The sequence below is a fragment of the Triturus cristatus genome, chromosome 2_2 (genome assembly GCF_964204655.1).
Source record: "Triturus cristatus chromosome 2_2, aTriCri1.1, whole genome shotgun sequence".
Classification (NCBI taxonomy): domain Eukaryota; kingdom Metazoa; phylum Chordata; class Amphibia; order Caudata; family Salamandridae; genus Triturus; species Triturus cristatus.
Window position 1 is genome coordinate 768,087,398 of NC_140582.1, and position 24,456 is coordinate 768,111,853.

The 24,456-nt window shown below is 42.2% G+C and overlaps 1 protein-coding gene across 1 annotated transcript in view; it reads right to left on the bottom strand.

Annotated features, from left to right (window-relative positions):
• The window catches only part of TUSC3 (tumor suppressor candidate 3), a 1,613,394-nt gene that overhangs the window by 1,272,667 nt on the left and 316,271 nt on the right, over positions 1-24,456 (bottom strand). The window lies entirely within an intron of this gene.

The following is a 24,456-nucleotide window of genomic DNA, read 5'->3' on the forward strand; positions in this document are numbered from 1 at the left end:
TGTGTCCCATTGCCGGCCCTCTCCTCTGGCTCAATTATCCTGATGCATTAGGTACTTGCTCTACACTCATTTGAGTATTCAAAAATATATTAGTTGAGCTAGTCTGATGTCTGTCAATGCCAGGGATTCATCCTGTAGGGAGATAGACCACCTCAACAGTTCAGGATTCTCACCCCTCCTGTGCATTAACCATCCGAGAGGCCTGTGGTCTGTCTCAACCCATAAGTGAGTGCCAAACCGGTATGGTCTGAGCTCTTTCAGTGCCCAGACCACAGCAAAGGCTTCCCTTTTTATTGTGCTCCACCTCTTGATGAATCTCCTTTAGGGGCTGCACCTTGCCACCTCCCACTGGGTCACCCAAGTAGATCACAAACTCTTGCCCTATCTGGCACTTACTGGTCTTGATAGTCAGGCCTACCCTCTGTAGAGCCTCAAGCATTTAGTTGAGGTGACACAGGTTGTCCTCCCAGCTGAAGCTGAATACTGCACTGAAGTCTAAGTAGGCAGCACTAAAGTTCTCCAACCCAGCCAGGACCTGGATGACCAACCTTTGGAAGGTGGCAGAGGCATTCTTTAACCTGAAGGGCATGACCCAGAACTGGAAGTGCCCTTTGGTATGAAGAAGGCAGACCTCTCTTTTTCCCCATGAGTCAAGACAATCTGCCATCATCCAGATGCTAGGTTCAATGTGGTGAGGAACTGGGCAGCTCCAATCTGATCAATAAGAGCTCATCAGCCCTCAGTCTTAGTGACTGCACTGACTCCACGGCTGTCCACACAGAACTGAAGTTCAGGTGTGACATCTGGAGGTGCAGTCTTGGGGACCAGTGCCACTGGGCCGGGACAAGGGCTGTTGGATGGCTTAACAACCTCTAGTGACAACATTTTGGAGACCTTCTCCATAATGATTGTCAGACAACCTGTACATTTCATTTTTCACAATTAGGCTGTGCCCAGTGTCAATTAAGCCTGGGCAAAGCACTACGCTACGCTCGCGTAGTTTGCGAAGTTCGCACTACTTCGCACTACGCGAACTGCACGTAGCACAGTGCGAACACGCGTAGCGTAGTGTTGCGTAGTGCTGCGGTCATTTTTTGCTTGCTCGCGGTCCTCAACGTCAAGTTGGCGACCGCGAGCAAGCAAAATGACATCCCGGCAAGACTTTTTCCTTGTTTGCGATCAGCAACTTCAAGTTGGCGATCGCGAGCATGGAAAATAAACCTCCCGGCGAGATTCCCAACGCGAGGAGGTCAGGTTTCTCATTGCGAGTGGTCGCGTATGCTCGCGACCGCTCGCGATGAGAAACTACCAGTTCGCGTTGAGAAAGCTGAAGCTCGAGTAAAAATCTACTCGAGCAGCAGAAAACTACAGCTCGCACTGTGCAAGATGCCATTTTCGATGATTGCACAGTGCCGGTTGCTTGTCCGCACTGTGCAATCATTGAAAATGACATCTGGCACGGTGCGAACAAGGTACTACGCAGTTCGCAAAGTGCTACGCGTAGCTCGCGTGGTGCGAACTGCACTTTGCGTAGCTTCGCGAAGGGCTACTTCGCGAACTACGCCCAGGCCTAGTGTCAATATTAAGTGTTCACCTTGTAGTGAGCTCTGGGTTAAGCGAGACCAGAGAGACAAACTGCCCCAACAACTGGCAGCAGTCTCTCAGTTGGTCTAGGGCCAGTGAGGGGAGAGTCTGACACCCTCCACTTATCCATCCTACTCTTTGGAAGATAGGAGGTTGGGGAGAGGTTTACTCTCATCTTCCACCCCATCATCAGTTACCTTAGAGCTCTCAAAGTGGGGCTTGAGGCAATTCACATGCAGGGCCCTCATATGGTTCCCAGACGTTTTGAGGTCCACCAGGTAGGTGAAATCGCTCTTGCGATCATTTACCTCTTAGGGTCCAGACCAGCAGCCTTGAGAGGCAGGGGGTGCTACAGGCTCCATCACCCACACATTTGGCCACAAAAGTGGCATTCTAGTTGTACCAGCATTTCATGCCCTCCGGCCTAGCTTCCACATTCTCCTGGGTGAACTTACAGAAGCGGGTTGTTTGATTGCAAAGGGCTAGTGTGTAACTGACCACATCCTGGGGGGGGGGCTGTCCAGGGAGTTTGCTCCCAGTCCTCCTTTACCAAACTGAAAGGCCCTCTCAACGGGTACCCATACAGAAGTTCAAAGGGGTTAAAACCAACCCCCTTCTGCTGTACCTCCCTGTATGCAAACAAAAGGCATCGCAGGAGGAAGTTTCACTTACACCTCATGGTGGCTGACAGAACCATAATCATGCCTTTCAGGGTCCGGTTGAACCTATCAACCAACCCATTGGTCTGGGGGTGGTAAGGAGTGGTGAACTTGTAGGTCACCCCACACTCCTTCCACATTTCCTTCATGTATAAAAACAAAGTTGGTACCCCGGTCAGATATCACCTCCTTGGGGAACACCCACATGGGTAAATATCCCATCAGTGCCATGGCCACGATGGGTGCAGTCACTGTCTTCAGGTGGATAGCATTCTGGTACCAGGAGACATGGTCCACTAAGACCAGAATGATTCTATTGCCCATGGTTGTCTTGGGGTCCAGAGGCCCAATTATGTCAATGCCCACCCTCTTAAAGGGGGTATTAATGACAGGAAAAATTTTCAGGAGAGCCTTACAATTCCCCCTTGTCTTGCCACTCAAGTGGCAGGCAGGACAGGATCTATAGTACTCATCTGAGGCCCCCCTCATTTGAGGCTAAAGTAAGTGGGTGACAAGCCTGTCAAAGGTCTTGTCTTGCCCCAAATGATCTACTAATGGCACATCATGAGATCTAGACACTATGCACTACTGTGCCACAGAGGGCTGCCTGCTAGTCCTATCTAATCAAACTTAAACATAGGCATAAACAAATAAAATTTGACAAACAAATTCTAACACAAAATAACTGGATAAGTCAATTCTTTAATCCAATCATTTCTTTTTAAATAGCGTATTCTTGATGTAAATCTTCCATGAAAATGAAGATCACAATGTTCACTTGTGAATAACAATTCAGACCAACCCAATGCATTTCGGGTCTAATGGACTCTTCATCAGAGGTACCTAGAAACAGAAAAAAAAAATCCATATTTTATAAGGTTTACAAGTTTCCTCATACGGTGTTTAGACATTAGACAGGCAAATGTAGTTGTAATTGTAGAGCTTATGGCAGACCTTAAGGATGTAATGGAGATCAACTTTATTACCGGTGAGTTGGTGAATTAGTCGCATATATAAATGTGAAAACGATAAAAAGAAGACATTTGGATTCTTTACTCTTTTTCGGCTTTTATGTTCAGTCATCCTGATCTTGGCCTTTCATTATGTCTTGCCTACATAATACAGGCCACATGGGCATCTGATGGGATAAATCAGTTGTTGCGTGTTGCAGTCTACGGTGCGTTTCAACCATATCTGTTAGCCTGTATGTGGGTGTGAGATACTTGACAGACTGCCATGGACCGTGTGGTTAGGCACACCCACTCAGGCTACCCTAACATCTCCACAAGTGACTTGAGCTCCACCTCCTTCCAGGTGGTTTGCTCCAGGTCATTACCAAGCAGATAATCCACAGGCATGGATGGACTCACAGCTACCTTAAGCAGAGCTGAGACTTCTCCCCCATCCAAAAGCAACCAGCACCACTAGGTAATGGCTCTCATGGTTGACAGCTCCAACCACCTGGTAGAACACATTAGGAACTACCTGCTCTGAGAACACCAGATGACACCTGATGGTTGTAATGCTGGCTCATGTGTCTCTCAGAGACTCCACACTCTGCCCATTGATGGAGACCCACTGACTGTACTTCTTCGTATAGTCAGGCATGTGGGTCCTCTGTACCAACTCTCCATCACCCAGGGTCACTAGGGTCAACTGTGCTACTTCCTCCAAACTATCTGGAATCATCTCCTCCTTAAGCGCTACACTATCCAACCCCATTAACTGCCCAGTTGTGGAGACTGTGCCTGCTTGGGTCACTTGGGATCCTGCGTGATGTGCCCTTCCTGCAGACACTCAAACATTTCAGGGGTCCCTTGCCTGAAGACATACTGCAAGGGAACCACTTTCAGCAACGGGATGGAAACAATGATTCACAGAACTAGTTTGTGGCTCTTTGGAGAACACCTTGCTTTTTTTGTCCCCCCTCCTTCTTCTGGTGAGCATCCTGCCCATAAACCACACGAAAGAGGAGGTGTGAGGGTAACTGACTCTCCTACTCCGGAACCCCTGACAATACTTTTATACACCTGAAGGAGTAGGGAGTGAAAAAAGGGTCTCTATTTCATGGTGGCACGTGCTGTGTGTCTCAATACTGCCCTCACTCACACAGTTGTGTGACATGCTTCATCATAGGGCTGCTACCAAACACCCCTGCGTAGCCAACGTTGCAGCAGTACAATAGGGGAAGACAAACACAACATAAAAGAGAAACAATAATGTCTAAAGTGACTGGGATCACCAAAAGTGAAAGTGCAGTGTAGATTAAAACTAGCTCAGAGGTGTCGCTGTGCCTATACTTTATTCCTGGATCCTCCGGCCAGGATTAAAAACGTGAAGGTTGGTGGTTATTGGGAGATGTAATGTGCTCCTTACACCCCTCCTTATTGCCAAATCGTCCACGTTTTGGGCGTGTGTTTGCGCCCCTCATTCGGGGTCACGCCGGCCTTCCTCAGGACTCTGCTGGTCCCAGAATATATATGTGTGTACCTCGTATTCCAAGATAAGAGGGTATCAGAACCACTTGTTCTGGCTCCGCTGTATCCCTCGACAGTACTCTACACCTGAGGTGGAGCACCCACCTTGATGAAAGTGTGACTACAGGGGGTCTATCCTTGTTTCTCGCCAGTGTTAACATTGTTTAGGGGTAAACTCGTACCACACAAGAGTACTGGTCTTATGTGTGGTTGGAAGTGTCCACCAAATTACTGTAAAGAACTGCGCAAACACAAGTCCTATCCTCACTTCTGATGACCCATGTTAGAAATAGGGTCTCTAGTTGGCAGAGGTATGCACCCTATCTAAGTATGGACCAGCACTCTAGTCAGGTTAAGTAAGATACACACCCTAAATTAACCTGTGCTCACCCTCTGGTAACTTGGCACAGAGGAGTCAGGCTTAATGTAAGAGGCACTGTGTAAAGTATTTATGTAACACTTTAAACAGTAAAACAGTGAAAACACCACACAATAAAATTCACACCAGGTTAGCAAATAAGAGCCTAATTTAATGAACAAAACAAGACAAAAATCCAAAAAGTAGAGCCAAACTTAGGTATTTTTAAAGGTGAAATTGAAATATAGTGCTTAAAAGTCAATAGGGGTTACTTGAGGCCGCTCTGGATGAGGTCATATCTAAAACGTCATGCCGACTGCAATGGAGCATGGGTCGGATACAGAAGCCACAGAGGCCCTGCTGAAAACAGTACCTTTCAGGAGGATGTGTCAATGTCGAGGCGCAACGGCGTCAGTTAAAAGTAATGCAGTTGCGTCCCGCGTCACCATCGTACCCCTTATGATGAAGGCACTGTGTTATCATCGAACATTCTACGATGAAGGTGCTGCATTGTCGTTAAGCCATGCTATCGATGCTGTGGAAGTCCGAAGAGGCACTGTAAAGGCGTCAAAGGCAAATGCGTCAGTCCTGACCAGCGCAAAGCAGGCAACGCGTGGATTTCCGCAGAAACCAGCTGCAGAACCCCTTTTGAAGGCCCAGGACTGGATTGGCACCTCATGGCAGGACTCACAGTTGGCAGAGTCCAGCTGCTGATGCAAAGCTGAATGAAGACTTTGATGTACCTGAGACTTCAGAATAGGAGACAAGTCAGCATACCCGTGGAGTTACCTAATTCTGGGGATGGAGAAAGTCTAGTCCAGTCCTTCTCACAATCAGGCAAAGGGGGCAGCAAGGCAGGCACAGCAGAGCAGGAGTTCAGCAAATCCAGCAGAGTGTCAATCCTTTCAGCAGCACAGCAGCCATTCTTCCTGGCAGAGTGTCCTCAGGTCTAGGGTATACTGAAATCAAGGTGTCAAAAGTTCAGTACTTATACCCAATTTGGCCTTTGAAGTAGGGAGACTTCAAAGAGATGCTTTGAAGTGCACAGGATCCTGCCTTTCCTGGCACCTGACTCACTACAGACGGGTATGCAACCCTTTCTGTGGGGATAGGCACAGCCCTATCCAGGTGCAAGTGTCAGCTCCTGCCCCTCTCATCCTGCCTCAGGATGACCCATCAGCATGCAGATGGCTGGTCAGTGACATCTACTCTGCCTTTGTGTTTGGCTGTCTATAGGAAATGCAGGAAGCCAGCTGTCACCGATTCCACACGTGTATTTCAGGGAAAGGCACAAGGCACCAAATGGTTTGAGTAAGAAAGTGCCAACTTTCTAAAAGTTCCATTTTCAGAACTGGAATTTAAAAACCATCTTCACCATAAGTCGTGTTTTTACATTGTGAGTCCAGAGACACCAAATTTGATTTTCCCATCTTGTCCCAATGGAAAACTACACTTATAAAATGTTATAAGGTAGTCCCCATGTTAACCTTGGGAGAGATTGGCTTTGCAGTAGTGAAAAATGAATTTGAGAGTATTTCACTGAACCCCAGAGACATAAATTCATATAGGCCGATCAGTTTACTCAACTCTGACTATAAAATTCTAATGAAAATCTGGGCGCGTTGCTTTACTTCAGTTGCCTAAAAAGTGATTCTTGGAGATCGGACAGGGTTTATTGCAGGGAGGTTAATATCTACCAATACAGGGTTTTTAACACTAATCAAACTCCAGCTCTTATTATGATGGTTGACGCAGAAAAAGCTTTTGATTTGGTGAATTGGATGCTCTTTTTTACAGTCTTGGCATGTTTGGGATTCCCCCCCAGGTTATAAATATGGTATGTAATATTTATCAAGGGGCACAGGCCCAGGTCTTTATTAACTCTAACCAGGCGGGGACAGTAAATGTAAACCGGGGGACCAGGCAAGGTTGCCCTCTCTCCCCTGTGTTCTTTACTGTTTTTTATTGAACCACTGGCCATTAGGATTTGAAGCAATGTGGCAATAAGAACACCAATATTTGGAATGTCTACGCAAACATTGTTTGCTGACAACATTATCCTCTATCTTAGCCCAGAAAGACAGAATATTGAATCAACACTAGCAGAATTTGCTCAATTCGAATTAATTGGAGGATATAAAATCAACCATAATAAGACCAACATTTTAGTGACTTTCTCCCCGACAATCTTAAACATCAAGCCCTTATCTCAAATCCTATTCGTTATTTGGGGATATACGTGACCAATCAGTATGCTGATATTTTTAAATTAAATTAAAGTCATGCAGAAGAAAATCAAAAATCTGCTAGAAGGGGTGGCCGTTACTTCCTCACACTGATTGGCCATGTTGCCCTTATAAAAATGTCCATTCTACTTTTACTTGTTTTTCTTTTTACAAATGTTCCTATAAAAATTAATTTGATGTATATTAAGGAGTTGGAAACAATTTTCCGACGGTTTGTCTGGAGCAAGAAGGCACTGGGGGTAAAACTGGCAGTGCTCCAACTGGAAGTTAACCAGGGTGGGCTTGCACTTCCCCAAGTCCGTTCATATTATGAAGAAGCCTTTCTAGATATATTAGTCCGTTCAATCAACTGCAAGGGCTCAGCCGATAATTTTTCCTTAGATAAAATGGTCTAGAAAACCAGATCTCAGATTCCGCTCATCTTAAAAACTGCTAAACTCCCCAAAAAAACAAGGTACAAGACTTTGCAGGAATATAACACCAGACTCCAGACTTTTTATTCCAAGCAGACTTGCTCCACAGGGCACTACTACTTAAAGCTAATGGAATGTAAAAGTTTGGGCCTTCAAATCCAGAGCAGTCATCTGAGGTTTCGGAATGCCAACGGTTTTAAAGAACAAGGTCATTGTTTAGTGGGTGGCAGATGTATTACTTGGCAGGAGATCCAAGGTAGGTGTGGAGTCCGGACTAACTTGTTTTTCTTTGGATATATCCAGATTTCACATCTATTTAATAAGTGCGCCCTTCCATCTAATTTCAGTCCAACTCTGCTCTTGGTTGCACTATTCAAACCAAAGTTAAGGGCGGTGGGAAATTGGTATCGCCTTCTACGGTCCCAAGGGGAGTCTATGGTGGTTAACAAGTTCCTGGAAAAAGTGACCCAGGAGGCACAATGTATATTCTCTAACCGGGACTGGCAAGCTATTTCACAACTTGGCACCAAGGCCTTAAGAACAACCAATTTTAAAAGAATTGCTTTGTTGTCACACTGGATGGTGTATTATACCCCCAAAGTGCTTCACAAGATGCACCCAGAATCAGAGAATAGATGCTTACGCTACCAGGCAGCAGGCGAGGGAGGATGACTCCACACTTTTTTCACCTGCCCAAAGCTAGGACAATTCTGGGAAAGAATCTTCACTGCTTTAAGCTGTGGTTTGCAGAAAAGACTGGATTGTGAGGCAGCTGTAGCACTCTTTGGTATTGTTAGGCAGAGACAAACATAAGTAACGACAAGAGGGAAGGAGACATTTATAAAAATTGCCTTCCTTGTTGCACGTTCACTGATACTTCAGAACTGGAGGTCCCCAAAGGCACCCACCTATTTGGAGAGGTTGAATAAAATGATATGAACAAGGACATTTGAAGAAGTTTATGCTAAGAGCATTGGTGCTATTTAAAGATTTACTACTGCATAGAAATACATAGAGCTGCTAGAAGCAATTCAGTAATGTGGGCTGCAAGGCAATGCAAGTCTTTAGCAGAACAAATGTATTTTATGGGCGTGAACCGGACCATTATTTTAGGGATTGAAAGCACTGCACTTTATTGAATTATAATTGGTTGCACTTTATCAAGTTTGGATTGCAGTTTAAGACTCAGTACCATATACAGTTGGTGAATTGGCATGTTGCACTTTAGGAAAATTTATATTTAGTGAAGTCTGTTAAGAGACCCGTGGCCATAGTAGATACACTACTGCATCGAAATAAATGGGGCTGAAATGTTTTTTATCGGCTCTAGTGGAGTTGAAAGTACTGCATTTGATGGGCTTGATATGCACTATTCTTAGGGTTTGGAACACTGCACTTTTTTGAATTATTATTGGATGCACTTAGCAAGTTTATATTAAAGTTTAAGGCTCAGCATCATATATTGTTGGTGAATTGGCACGTTGCACTTTTGGGAAAAGTATATTTAGAGAAGCCTATGTTAAGTAAATCACTGCCGTAGAAGATATACTACTGCATTGAAATAAATGGGGAAGCAATGTACTGCACCAGCTCTAGCGGATTTGAAAGCACTGCACTTTATAGTAGTTATTGTATGACAGAACTGGTAAAGATTGTGCCTAAATAATTATGTTATATAGTGATGTACATTTATCAAATTGACTGCATTAATTGGTTGTTTATCTAGGTCTCTGCTCATGAAAAACAAAAAAGAGTATTTCACTGCCAGGGCATGTAAAACTGAAAAGTACAAGTCTTAATCTTTATTACACTGATCCCTGCTCTTAGGGCAGTGTAGGATCTACCTCAGGGGTGATTTACATGTAATAAAAAGGAAGGTTTGGGCCTGACAAGTAGGTTAACTTGCCAGGTCAAAATGTCAGTTTACAAATGCACACACTGACTCTGTAGTGGCAGGCCTGAGGCATGTTGACAGTGCTACTAAAGTGGGGTGCACAATCAGTTCTGCAGGCCCATTCGTAGCATTTAATTTACAGGCCCTGGGAACATGTATTGCACTTTACTAGGGACTTATATATAAATTAAACATGTCAATTATGGATAAGCCAATGTTACCATGTTTTATGGACAGAGCACTTGCACTTTAGCACTAGCCAGCAGTGGTAAAGCACCCAGAATCCTAAAGCCAGCAAAAATAAAGTCAGCAAAACAGAAGGTCAGAAAGCAAAAAAGTCAGGGGGAATCACACCAAGGATGTCAAGCCTAACACCCCGCCACCACCTAACGTCAGGTAAATGCCAATATAGGTGTTAATATAGCAAGTTTTACTAAAGGGTATAAAAACCTCTGCAAAGTGGGATACCACAGTTCAGTCCCTGACAGAGACTGCCTCGTGTTGCTGTACTTTGATAAATATTACTTTGAACTCCCACTGCGGTTTTTTTAATTGATTATTTGGCTTCAACACTGCTTATAGGGGAACCAATTTATTGAGCGATGCCACAGTTGTATGGAGCACAGATATCAGTTTCTAGCTTCAATTATAGCAACAAGGAAGGCAGCACATAAATGAGCCTAGTGTCCCACACAGGGACCAGAGCAACAAAATTTGCCTTACAATGGGCACCCTGCAGTTGACACTGTTATGACGCCTTTACACAAGGCTAGTGTGGCTGGTTTAGTCAAGCAAGGTGACGTCCTAATGGGAGACATGAATGAGGCAGACAGGATAAATACATTTAATGAAACAATAACAAGGCAGGTTGTGGAGCCAGCCATTTTCGGTTATATGCCAGGTTCTTCAAGGCAATGGACAGGAGTTTCCTAGGAAACCACAAGAACGCAAAACACTAAAGGAGATCATGTCAAATGGAACAGTATACAAAGCCTCCTGAGGGTATAATCCCTTTTAGCACTCCAAATATTGAGATGAATGTAGAGTATCCATTCACCACCTCTTATTGAGTAGTTTAAGGATATGGATGATGATAACTATTCCAATAATAACAGTAATGACTTTAATAAATTATTCACAAGGGGTCATGATTGGTTTGGTCCTCCAGAAAAAAGCAAATCTCTTTCCAGAGATGACTGTGAAAAACCTAAATACTTCAGTTTTTGACACTTCAGATGAGCCCCCATTCAACCCCACAGATATAAAACACCCAAATCCTACAGAATCATTCCAGACAATCAAGTAGGTTGGTAGATACAGGGTACGCTAGGATTGCTTAGCTAAACAAACCCACTCCTGGCTGAAATCAGGATCCTCACTCTTCTCTTCCTGCTATTGTATTAGCTATACTTGTAACAGACCCTAGTATACCTTTTCTCAAAGTTTAGCAAAGATTTCTAAAAGGGTTTAAAAAGGTCAGTCTCTCAAGATAAACTGTTAAATTTTGCAAGAATTTTGGATATTGCTGAAGACCCACAGTTAGAAGACACTTTGACTCCAATTAGACAATTCATCAGGATCAATTAAAGAGCAATATGCTTTTGAGGCAACACCAATGCTGTAATTTAATATGAATGTCAGAAATTCCTTTTCTTAAAAAGTGACTATAAGAAATTGTGTTACTGGTTGATGGGGGTAAAACCCTACTCAAACAGCAAACAAACTCCTTGTCAGAGTGGGGAACAAACAAACCCCAAATTAACCTGTGCTAGTTTGGCTAGAGCACTAAACATAATAAAGTGAAAACACAACAAAAGAAAAATCCCGCACCAATTTAGAACAATAGAGCAATTTTTAGGATAAATGGATCAAGACCTAAACCACAAAAATCCCAATCAGAAGAACCAGAGATATGAAGTTTAAAAGATGTAAGGGAAAATAGTACCAAAAAAACCAAAGTGCCACTTATGGCTATCAGGTCGTGCAAGACCAAGAGAGAGTGACATGTTCTGGCCAACCGTGATTGTGTGTGGGTCGGATACAGGGGCCAGCACAAAGAGCCCCATTCGGAATGGATGGGGCCACGAGTAGCAGTAAAGCCTCACGGCCAGGCCAGGGGTTTAGCCCGAAGAGCACGCCTGGCGTCACTGATGGGCATTGCTGTAGCGCAAAGATCCTGATGCCATGAACAGTCAGGCCAGTGCTTCGCAGTGGCGCTCCCCATCAGCGTTCCATTCTGTAGTGCAAGGGGTCGGGTTGAGGGTACTTAGTGTTAGTGGAAAGTGCGAGCATCAAGGTTTTGGCACCAATGGTCCTGTTCGCAGTTGCGCAGGTCCCAAAAATTTCAATGCAGCTCCACTAAGCCCACACCAAGGGTCTAGGACCCACAAAGAACCACTTGGGGGTCAGGGGCTTGCTACAGCTGTGTCTGGGTGCTGGTTCAGGTGGTTGTGAGTCTGTTATGTCCCTGTGGCTCTGAACAGGGGGCCAGCAGTCTGGTCCTTAGAGTCACACTGGCAGTCCTGGGTTCAAGTGCTGGCCCAACCCTTCCGACTCAGGCAGGAGGGAAACAATCCAGCAAGGCAGCAGTTCAGCAAGGATGCAGTCTAGAAGGGCAGCGGTACCACAGAGCGGCAGTCCTCTCAGGAGCACATCAGTCCTGCATTCTGGAAGTCTCTACAGGTCTATAAGTTTACTGAAGAGTTGGTGTCTGATGAGCATTATTTATACCAGGTGCCTCCTTTAAATTTGGAGAAGCTTCTAGAGGTTCCCCTTTGAAATGCTCAGGTTTCCTGCCTCCCCTGCCCTGGCTCCAGACTAACTACAGTGGGCATTCAGCCCTTCAAGTGGAAGCAGGAGACAGCCTATTTAAGTGTTAGTAGGGCTGTGCTCAGCTCCACTTACCCATCCTGCAAGTGATGGCCCATCCAGGCACACCTTAGTATTCTCTATTGTGTGTGGTTGGCTAGGAGGAAGATTCAAAGCACAGGCAGGAAAATGCCAACTCACTAAAAGTGTCATTTTCTAAATTTGACCCATAGAAGAGGATTTTTTCCTTACAATTCCAAAGACACCAAACATGAACTGGGTACCTCTTCCCATTTGGAAGTTACAGTGTAATAAATGTAACAAGGCAACTTCAATGTTAACCTATGGGAGAGATCGGCATTGCAGTACTGAAAAGGGGACTTATGAGTTTTTAACTACCAGGACATGTAAAACTTAAAAGCACATGTCCTACTTTTTAAATACACTGCACCCAGGGCTGTCGAGGTACTGCACTAGGGGTGGCGTATATATATTAAAAAAGAAAATGTGGGCATGGTTAAAGGATTATTTTGACAGGTGGAAATTGTAGTTTTATACTGCACACATACATACTGCACTGGCAGGCCTGAGACATGTTTAATGGACTAATCAAGTTGGTGACACAATCAGTGCTGCAGGCCTACTACCACCATTTTATTTACAGGCCCTGGGTACATGTAGTGTCACTTTGCTAGAGACTTACCAGTAAATTAAATATGGCAATTGTGTACAAGTTAATTATACCTTATTTTAAGGAAAGAGCAAAAGCCCTTTGGAACTGGATAGCAGTGGTAAAGTGTACAGAGTCCTAAGGTCAGCCAAACATGTAGTGAGCATAACAGGAGGGTTGAAGGCAAAGAGTTAAGGGAAAACCAAGCGAAGAAAGCTAGGTCTAACCATGACTATAATTGTGATGCCATGGCAACCACTAAGGCTAAAAGAATATTATTTGGATACACTTATTAAAGTGTAAATCAAATAAGTGACGACTTTCACATCTTTGGATAAAGTGCAGTTTTTGCTTAAGAGCGTTTTTGGGAGGGCTGGCAGAAGCAGGAAGTACGTTGCCAGCTGCTACAACCATAGTGACTACTCCAGAGGTTTTGCTTTCTAAAATCAGGAATTCAGACACCAATTATTCCCACAAAGATGCAACAAAGTCCTTAGACCCAGAGTATAAAGAGGAAATTCTAATACCACTTGGGCCATCATCTGACCCTTTCATAATAGGGGGTATGTGCAACTTGTCTTTCAGCCTGCCGAGAATTCCCCTCAGATATCATTCCTTAGCCTCTTCATTTTCCAGAAGATCACGGCAATCTGGTTTTCCAAGTAGATGCACAAGTCCAGAAAGGCGATATTCATTGAACTTACTTCATTGCTTTCTCAGCAACATATTTCTACATTTAAAAAAAACATAAAGTTGCACCAGGTGATACTGAAACAATTCTATTACTTTGAAGAGCACCATCATTTAAAGATGGAAATAATTCTCCATATTGGAGATTCTCTATTACAAGGAGAATGGGATGGCTCATCTAGACCTTCAAAAAGCTTATATGACGTTTCCTATACACAAAGATTTTAGAAACTACCTGCAGTTTTAATGGTACAATCAAGCTTATCACTTTAATGTATCTCTGTTGGCCTGGCATCAGCACCTTACTTCTTTATAAAACTAATGGGATAAAGGATAAGACTCATAGATTATCTTGACCACATTCGGTTTATATCACAAAACCAGTTCTCTTTTCAGCAACATCTCTCGATTGCAAAGTGTGAGCTCTGTGATCAACTAGGAGAAGACTAGGCTCATCTCTTAAAGGCAACTGGAGTTTCTGGGTTTTCTAATAGACTCAGAAAAGTCTATTCATCAATTACCACAGTCCAAAATATCCACGATTCAAAACGAAATAAAGTAAATTATCCGGGAAACATGGATTTTTCTAAGATCTTTGGCCCAGATTATGGCCTCATCCATTCACATATTTTCTCCAGGATCTCTCCATTATTAAGTGGTGCCTTTCAGACAACCAATGTTTTAAACGGGGTGCCCTTAAAATTGTTATTAGTGACATGTTTCATTTTTACAGTGCATACCCACATCAAAACAATGGTTTATAGGGCTTATCACCATTCCTTGCTCTTGTAGTTGATAACTATTAAACATACCTTTATGGGATAATACAAACATGTCCAACATCTAATTGTGGAATTTTTAATGAATAGAATTCCCATTTTCATAATGGGTACAAACTATTAGACATATAGTATTTAAATATGGCCTCTATTCTTCAGTACACGTAGGTTTTCAGGGGAAGTAAACATTGAGGAGTCTATTCACAAAAGCTATTTTGGAGTATCTTAAGAAGTACTACTATATGTATTTCAAAATGCAATTCACAAACATCTGAACAGAGACATTTACCTCCCTCTCTCCCATCTTTTCTGTATGGAGATGTCCACCCTGGTGTGGAGATTTCTGCCCTCGTAGGTATAGTATTTAGTAGTAAATACGGGAGGGATGGGGTGGCTCAAAAATGGGAAACAGTTACTACAAAATGGTTGAGTTAAGGCAAATTTAAGGAGTTTAGAAAACACATGCTAATACAAAATTCACATCAACAAGGGCCTGACTCACAAAGGAAAACTTATACAAATTGTGAGTTAAGAGAAAGAGAAGAACTGTGCACAAAAAAAGATATGGCAGATCTATTTTTAATGTGCAGAATTCTCTGCTTCAACTGCGGTCTCTCCGCAGTTGTAAACTTACTATTAACTTGTAGTTATGAACACCAATTTTTTTTTTTTACTTAGACAAAAGTGCAAGTTTACCTTTGTGAATCAGGCCCCACAAAAGTAAGGCAATGCAGTCCACAAAGTATACGTTTAAATCAACTACAGTAGTACTACTGAGAAAATATTCTCAAATATAATCCAGACCATTCTCGGAGTAACAAATGGCTATGCAACACACTCCTTTTCAAATCAATGCAAGTAGGCAATAAAATTAGCACATAGCGAAACCTATAAAATAAATGTAATTCATTTTAATAAAATATAAAAAAGATCACGTTTAAAAATATAAATCACAAATAAAATGATACATAAATTGCATCCAAGATTATAACACATTCAACATAATTTTCCATCCCCCACCATTAAAAGAGAATTTAACATTTAATTTAGTAAAATTCAAAAAGAAGAATTTAAATGAAAATTTAAAAATAATTAAGATAAATTGTAATCAACAACTGCAAATGTTAAAGTACTGGTTCCACTTTTAAAGCCAGTTTGACCAGCTACATTCAGTCACAAAGGTAGGACTGTTTGTCATTTTCTTATTATAAAACCATTTCAAGATAGAAGCAAAAAATTATAATGGACACTTACTTGGTAACTGGATGACACACTTAAAACAGAACTACATACGAGAACTTTAACATGTAACTAACTCATCAGGATTATCTTTCAAGTGTACTCGGGAAAACAAAAAAATGCCACTCTCTTGGAACTTGCACATGGCTAATTGTTACTTGCTTTTTAAAATATATTCTTACATTGGTTAGAACTGTATTGATAGTGTAAACCTTACTCTTAAGCATTAGGCAGCAGTGCATTGTAGTGGAGAAGGAAATGCTTCTATATCAAAATAAAAATCTTTATTCGCATTTAGAATATGCATAAAAGTACAGAATAAAAAAGGATTGTTTAGTAAAAACATTTGAACACCAAAAGTTCTAAAATTAAATAAATTGATATGATATATCCTTTAAAATATCAATATGTACAGATCGCCTCATAACAGATATCCACTGTAATTCATTGTGAGAAAGATTTGTCACAGCATGTAGTGAGATAAATAAATACAACTTCCCCAAAATCGAGGTAGCACATTTAAAACCACACAGTAAATCATTATCAAGATATAAGACTATTGTCTATTTGATCAATTAAAACACCCCTGTCTGTTGAGTTTCTGCTTATACGAAACACTGAATATAAAACTTTTGCACCGATACACAAATAAATGATGTTTCCAAGGAGTTTATAACTGTGAGGGACATGGAATGCAAAGATTAAACTCAATTTTGTTATCAGGAGAAGGTTATACTTTTTTCTTTCCATTTTATAAAAAGAACAAAAAAAATAAAATGTGGGACATGGTTTGGGAGGACAAGTCATCGCAAGGACATTGCGACAAATTACTTAATGAAAGAACATGCGCCGGGTATCCTACCATCAGGGGGAAGAAACTCAACCTCATCCTTGTTGGGAGGTATTGGTGGGTGTTGTTAGTAACAAAGGAAAGGTATGAATCTTGGCCCTTGGCAATTTTAGGCATGGTAAGGTAATGGATAACTGTGGTTTAATTTTGGTTGCGTTGCCGCCTTTCTAACTCACATTTTTCGAAGAAGGCTTCTTTCAACTTTTTCTTGGAGAAGGGCAAACATTCAGTTGGTGTTATATACAAATCAGCTAGGCCCAAATCTGTAAGAAACCTTCTAACGTATACCAGCAAAGGGATGTTATTGGCTTGATCTAGATTTATAACATCTTTTAGTATGGTCTGGTTTAATCCAACTGTGTCCCTTTTCCAGGTACGCAGCCAAAGGAGAAGTGGGGCCAATTTTATAGTGTTAGAAATAAAGAGGAGGGCAAGTTCTTTGTGGGCGATCAAGTTCGAACAAGCTGATTTAACTGATAACAATTTTTGAGCTAATTTGTCCTCGGTTTTCAGAAGGGCAGCCACTTCTGCTATGCCCCATATTTCGGCTCTGTAGATTGCAATAGCTAGTTATTTCGCTTTGTATATTTCAAGAATTTCAATTATGAATTTTTTCCCCAATTTGGAGACGAATTTCCACAAAGCAGCTATGCTTCTTTGCAGCATATTATTTCTATTTACAACTATAACCCCCAGTCAAGTTTCGAGTCAAAGAGGAGTCTCAAACGTGTAAATGACCCAACTAGATCCAGCGAGCCCCCATCTAGGTGAAAATGTATAGACTTCTTCTTTCCCATCCCTGCTATCATGATATAGGTTTTCGATCTATTGACTATCAAACCCAGCTCGGCCGTAAAGGTTGAATAAGAGCCCATCAGGCATTGTAAGGCCTGGGTGTCCTGGCCATCAGAACCGCATCATCTGCATAGAAGAGAGCAGGCAGCGATAGGCCGCGCGCTGATGGAACATCTAAGCATTGTGCGGTTAAAACTTTGTTGCAGTTGTTGGTATACATGGAGAACAGGAAGGAGGCCAGGACACACCCCGGCGCACCCCCTTTTCTATTTTGAAACTTTCTGTGTATTCCCTTTGTTTGCCATACCTTACTACAGCCCCGGCATCACGATAGAGCTCCCTGATAAAATGAAATATGGATTTGTCCACACCCATCGACTTCAAGGGAGCCCACAATTTAGTGTGGACTACACAGTCGAAGGCAGGGGACAAATCCACAAAGCCCATATAAAATTGGCCCTTTTTTGAGCACACATACTTTGCAGCAAGTAGAGCCAGGTTGAGTCCTTGATCTATTGTACCCCTCCATTTTCTGACCCCACATTGGGATTCTGCTAAAACATTATTAGCCACGGCCCAATTGTCCCATCTATTTAGAAGCACTCTCCCCATTAATTTTGCTGTGCTGTCCAGCAGGGTAATTGGGCTGTAATTTGCTGGGTTCATAGGGTCCCCTTTCTTGTAAATGGGGATGATCACTGATTCTTTCCAAGATAATGGAGGGCCCACATTTATGATGGCATTAAAAACTTGTGTCAGGAGGTGCGGCCATAGATTCTTACAACCTAGGAAGATATCCAAGGGAACACCATCCGGCCCTGCTGCCTTTAAGGTGGGCGATTTAGAGAGTGCAAGCTGGATTTCCTCCAGCGAGAACTACATCCCTTGTTGGGCTATTGTTACGTCATCCGTTTTATTTGTATTATTATCATTTGCAACACTAAAAATACTCTGGAAATGGTGAAGCCATGTGATTTTGTCTATATGAGAGTCGAGAGACGCGCCCCCCTTTTCCTGCAGAAAGGGAGCGTTCACCACTCTGCAGATAGCCTTGCTGTCTCTGCTTCTCGTTCACCCAGTTCGGCCTAGGCTTCTTCTCGTAGCTCTTTCTTTCTCACCATTCTGGCTGTCTTATAATAAGCACGTAGCTTCTTTATTAAAACTTGGAAAGTCGAGAGGAATTGACCTGTCATAGTGTCACAAGGGTTAATTATTGCTAGGTCCCATGTTAGCAGTAAACTGTTCAAGAGGGACCCATATTTGTGGTGTCTAAAATGAGCAAGGAGCTGGTCATCAGAATGGGTTACCCCACAAATACAATGGCACGTTATAAAGCAACAATGAACATTGAAGTCCCCCGCCCACAGTAAGAACACTGGTCACAGTTTGTCTATCAACAAAGCTTCAAATTTTTGCCCCAGCTCTTCAATTACTTTAAAATTATTATTATAAAAGTTAATCAATACCAGATCAGTTTTTCCACAGCATTCAGCTATAATGACGTGGAACGGGGGGAATTATTAATAAAATTAACTTTACCTAGGGAGATGGTGTTTGCAATAAATGTGATTAGTCAACCCTTGGATCTACCCGCCGACGATGGAACCGCTGGGGTAGTGAAGGATTGGAACCCATTAATATATACATTTGACTCTGCCCAGGTTTCCTGGAAATATATAATGTCCATATTCATCCATATTCATAAACATTTTGTTCCAACTGTGAATATCTTTTATATATTCATATCCCGCTATGTTCAAGGATAAATACTTTAGATCAGAGCTGCGCTCCTTGGGGCCTTGGGGGGGGTACCCCTCCAGTGCTGGGGGAGGGATGCAATAGATTTGTTTGATAACGGTATATATCGACAGTGTCTAAAGTTGGATCGGCCGTCAGAACCCACTCCACAGGTACCAGCTGTGTAACCATTCTTTCTGATGACAGTCAATCGCAGAATTCCATGTCGTCCAACACTGAATACCTATTTGGTAAAACAATGGAATTTGCGTCCCCCAGCATGGGCTTATAGTGGGAGGTCGTTGGTGGGTCACCCTGGGAATTAGCAAAAAGAACTAAAAACAGATATTGGCCTGTAAAAGAAACCCAAAGGGACAGCATAGATCTGAGACTTTCCAGTTGGAGCAGCTGGTAAGCTCCCAAGTAGGACTCTTACTAACTTTACATTATCAAAATTTAGAATAACAGTCATTATTGACAGCCTTTTTGTCTGTCCCTATACATTTCGTTCTTCTGGCTAATATCAGGTGGTTTTGAGCCAAGTGACCAATGTTTGAGTTTTGCTTCATCCAGTAACGAGCTTTATCCATTAACTGGAATGGGGATTCGTTCAAATCTTGCCAAAGTAAGGGTACATTCACTAAGATTAAAACATAATGGCAGGCTGCAATGGGAAGGTTCATGTACTCATGCCTTGTTCTGCTTGGGATCTGTGTGGTTAAAGCAGAGGACCTAGAGTCTACCCCCATATAAGCACCACCCGTAGGAAGAATCCCCGGAGCCGGCTGGTTGACTCCTCCGAAATGACCTACTGTAGTGGGGTTGGGAGGTCGGTTACTTAGCAATTGGCTATTAATAGGTTTTTTACTTTTAGTGGACAGGCTGTGATTTTCACAGTTAATATCATTTGGAACTCTGCAGGTTGACACAGTGCTTGAAGATTTAGTCTGGGAGCTCTAGGAGGCTAGGCCAGCACTGGGCTCTGCCACAGTCTGTTTCCCCAAATTAGGCTTAGTTAGAGTTTATAAAGTACAGTCTATAGAATCCAGACGGGCATAAATTGGTAGTAAAAGTTGTTTAAATTTATCAAGTAAAATATACAGGTGTATGAGGGGCAGAGTGTTTGAAAAGGGCTGTTCATTCACACTCGTTGCTTTCGCTGGAATGGTGACTTTTCTGGTCTTTTTGGCTGGTCCCTTAGAGGACGCTAAAGCATGAGCTCTTTTGCATTTCCCACTTACAGAAGTGGGGCTGTTAAGTTCTCTCTATCCACAATATGTAACTTTGCTGCCACCAGTGGTTCTGCGGGAATCTGAGCATCTATTTTTGTTTCAGGATCTAGTATGGGGGAGTAGCCATGGTATGTGGGTGGTTTGGCCATTGGCCCAGCGAGAGTTTCCTTTCTATTAGAGCAATTTCTTTATCTAAGGCCAATGTAGCTTTAGCCAGGAAAGTGTCTAGTGAAGTAACTGTTACCTCCTTTGTTACTACTGAACGTAATTTGTTCTTACCCATCGTTGTCCCGGATAACCACTTGCTGGATTAGATAAAGTTAAGGAATTGGCCCAGCCCAGTCTCCTCCGGGCACAGATGGGCCCCCCCTTGGCTGCGGGAGCCTGAGTCGGGTTAAATCTACCGCCTGACGCTGTCCCTGATGACGAGAGCGGCTACTGCGCGAGGCGATATGGACAATGGAGTCCAGGTGGAGTGCTGTACTGCCGCGATGCCTCTCCAGTCCAGCAAGGGCTCCCGCTGTGTGTCGTGATATCTCTTCAAAGAAGTAAGGGCTCCCGCACTGCGGGAGCCTGAGCAAGGTTAAATGCGCTGCCTGGCGCTGCCCCTGATGACAAGAGCAGCTCCTGCCGCTAGGCGCTGTGGCCAATGGAGTCCAGATGGAGTGCTGTACTGCCACAATGCCTTTCCAGTCCAGCAAGGGCTCACACTGTGTGCCGCGATGCCTCTTCAAAGAAGTATGCTTCTATATCATGTACCATGTTATCCTCCAAGTCTGGCTCAAATGCAGGTTATGATCAGTGACACCTTTGTCAAAGGATGGGGCAGGAGCATATTACACACATCAAAGTTCTATATACAATTAAATGGCTTTGTTTTCTTATTGTGATCTTCATTGATCTGCATACCTCAAAACCAAATGAAAGCATTAATTTTAGTAAGCTAGAAGATACAATAGTTAATAATCTGCATAAATGTGGCATTATTACTACTTGTGCACTACATTGAAAAGTCAATTGCAAAATATTTCTTTATCAAACAATGGTTCCGATGGCTGAGAATACAAATACACAAAAAAAAATCCTGGCCTGATCATATAGTGTTAAACAATATTGCACAGCCACACATCCAAATTAATAACAATAAGTAACTGTACAATGCCCTTTGGTTCCCATGGTCTGAAATATCCACAAACACTATGAAAATATATATATCAATGGGCACAATTACCTGTAATGTATAATGCTTGTAACTGTGCAAAATTATGTGCACGTTCACATTTTCAAAAATTAAAAGTACTACTCATCAAATAAAAATGAACAATACTGTTTATGTAACTGATGCACACGTGTCATTGTCATTCTGCCAAATAACAAGCAAATGTTTAGTAAAAGGATGATTTTATATTTTGACATTTCATTCTGAGTAGTGGTGGCCAAAAAGCAGATTGTACAGGCAATTCTACAATTTAATTGTGCCCAATTCATGGAAACCCCAGGCCTTAATTTATGAATTACAATTCTGCCCTTATAATAATGGGGGTAGGTGTGGATCATTTTACTGAGTTAAATAGACCAATCAGGCAATCAATGTGATTGATTGAAACACTTGAACGCCTTAAAGACCACTTTAGAGCTAGGTTAAAAATGACCTATATATTCAAATGGGCATGGTAACAGGAATTCCATGTTTTGTTTTTTTCATTGAGATTATGGCTGCTGAAACATCAATGTATTACACCAAAACGTGTTGTTCCCATCATTTCTCACTTTTAGAATTATCTAGATCCCCAATAATGGTAATTCCAGGGTGGGAAATAAATAAAAAAAAATCCAGGTCATCTGTAATCCAGACCATTATGTTGGATGAAAAGAATTGGGTAGACAACAGTAAGGGTGCAATTGGACATCAGTCTGCTATTCAGCTACATTGTTTTGTACAGTCCTAACTCCCAGCAGAAAATTATTAAAACACAAATCCTAGCACAACTGCCAAGCAAATACCACCAATTATAATGTGTGTGCATGGGACAAAATTTTAGAACGCAGAGTAAAAAAAAAAACAATAGTCCAATTTAATAAAACAAAGTTTTACAACTGTATATAATGAAAAGCAACTGTGAATGATAGCAGAAAACCTTTAATTTTCTAACCGGATGCATTCCAAGCGTTTAAAAGAAACCATGCAGCCACATTCTAAAATAACTGAAGAAGGTTTTCAAAAACATTACTTGCAGGAGAGAAGGATTTAACATGCTGGAAACAATGTAATTGCCCTTCTGAACATTTGATCTCTCTTTTGTACATAATAACGCCTTTTATGAAAAAGCCAATAGATTCTACATTAACTTGCATTTCTGCACTAAAAGCCTTAATAGCTGGAATGTTATGGGCCTAGTATGTAGTTATTTCTCTTTCAAAAACGTATAAAGGTTCAACAAAAGAACAAGGATTTACAGAAATATGATGATTGAGAAGTACTTAAGAATCTACAAGGCCACTATACAACAATATGTTCAAGTACAAGACCCACGTCCATTCTGAAATAAAAATGATTCAGAGGCTATAATTTATACGCTGTGTTGCTTTATTGACAGTGGGATCCTGTTACCCAGTATGTATTCAACATTACCTTTGAAATGTGTAGAAAAAGAAAACTTGATGTAAGTTACCTGTAAAAATGTTTCTTCAGTTTGACTGTTCAAAATATCTCCTGCTGGTGGTACAGCTATTATAAAAAAAGAGAGCCCTAGAACTTTTTACTCTATTAGGATAAAGACAACTGTTTCAATATCTAAGATTTGTACAGGCCGTGCAATCTGGATTCATGGAGCATCTTTCATTGTCACTTTTCAAGATATAAAAATCTCTTACACACTATAGGCTAGATGTACAAAGTTTCTGGATTGTGATTACCAAATTAAGATTTTGTTGTATATGTCGATTTGGTAATTGCAAATCAGGATGTTCTTACCAGTGAAAATGAGCGACTCACACACAAGTTTCTTCCTTATTTTAGAAATCGCATTTAGCGATTTCCTAAAGTGCGTACGCATTCACCTGTGACCACCAAATAACTCCCTACAACCGGAATGGCCAGCCAAGACCTGGAGGAGGAAGCAGGGGAAAGAAGCAGGGGAAGGAAGCAGGGGGAAGAAAGCCCAAACTGAAGTTCTCAGAAAAAGAACTTCAAATTCTTACAAAGGAGTTCTGCAACAATCATGGCCTCCTGTTTAGGCGGTCATCTAGGACTGTGACAGAGGTACAAAAGCACAAAATCTGACAGGAGATGCAGGTGAAATAAATGCTCTAGGTGCGGCACAGCGCACCACTGAAGAGATATGGATGAGGTGGTGCGACCTTCGGTCCTGCACTAAAGAAAAGATTGCAATGCGCCTGAGTGAGTCCCGGGAAATAGGAGATTGGACCATTTACTGTACTCCCACTCACTACACTGGAAGCAATGGTAGAGATGACCCTGAAGTCAAAGGTGGGTGCTGGTTTTGCCAACAGTGACAGTTCCACACCTGCACCATCGCAAAGTAAATGTATATTGTTCGCTACTGTTACCTTTAACCCCTTCAGTGCCCATGACGAGCTGGACTCGTCATGGGCTGCGGTGGCGCTGTGCCCATGACGAGTCCAGCTCGTCATGAACTCCGCCCGCTAATGAAAGGCGCGGCACTGGGCGGGGAAAGGGGCGGGCACCGAAGGGGTTAATAACTTAAAACTGCCTTCTACATGCATGTAAAATTTTAACTAATACAGTCATATCAGTAAGGGATGATTCCATTGCAAAAGAACCCAATATAGTGTATTATGGGACTAGTAGTTAAGAAAAACACACTGTAGTCAGTGTCAGACATTTATTAAAATTAAAGAAATGATTTAAACTAAAGAGAAATGTGCTCCATATGTAATGACATTATTAGTGGAAAAATGGGGCATAGCCAAAAGCGGTGCACTATGCCATGAGGAATACCCAACCCTGCCAAGTACCACGCATCAAGCGTTAGACCAGCGGC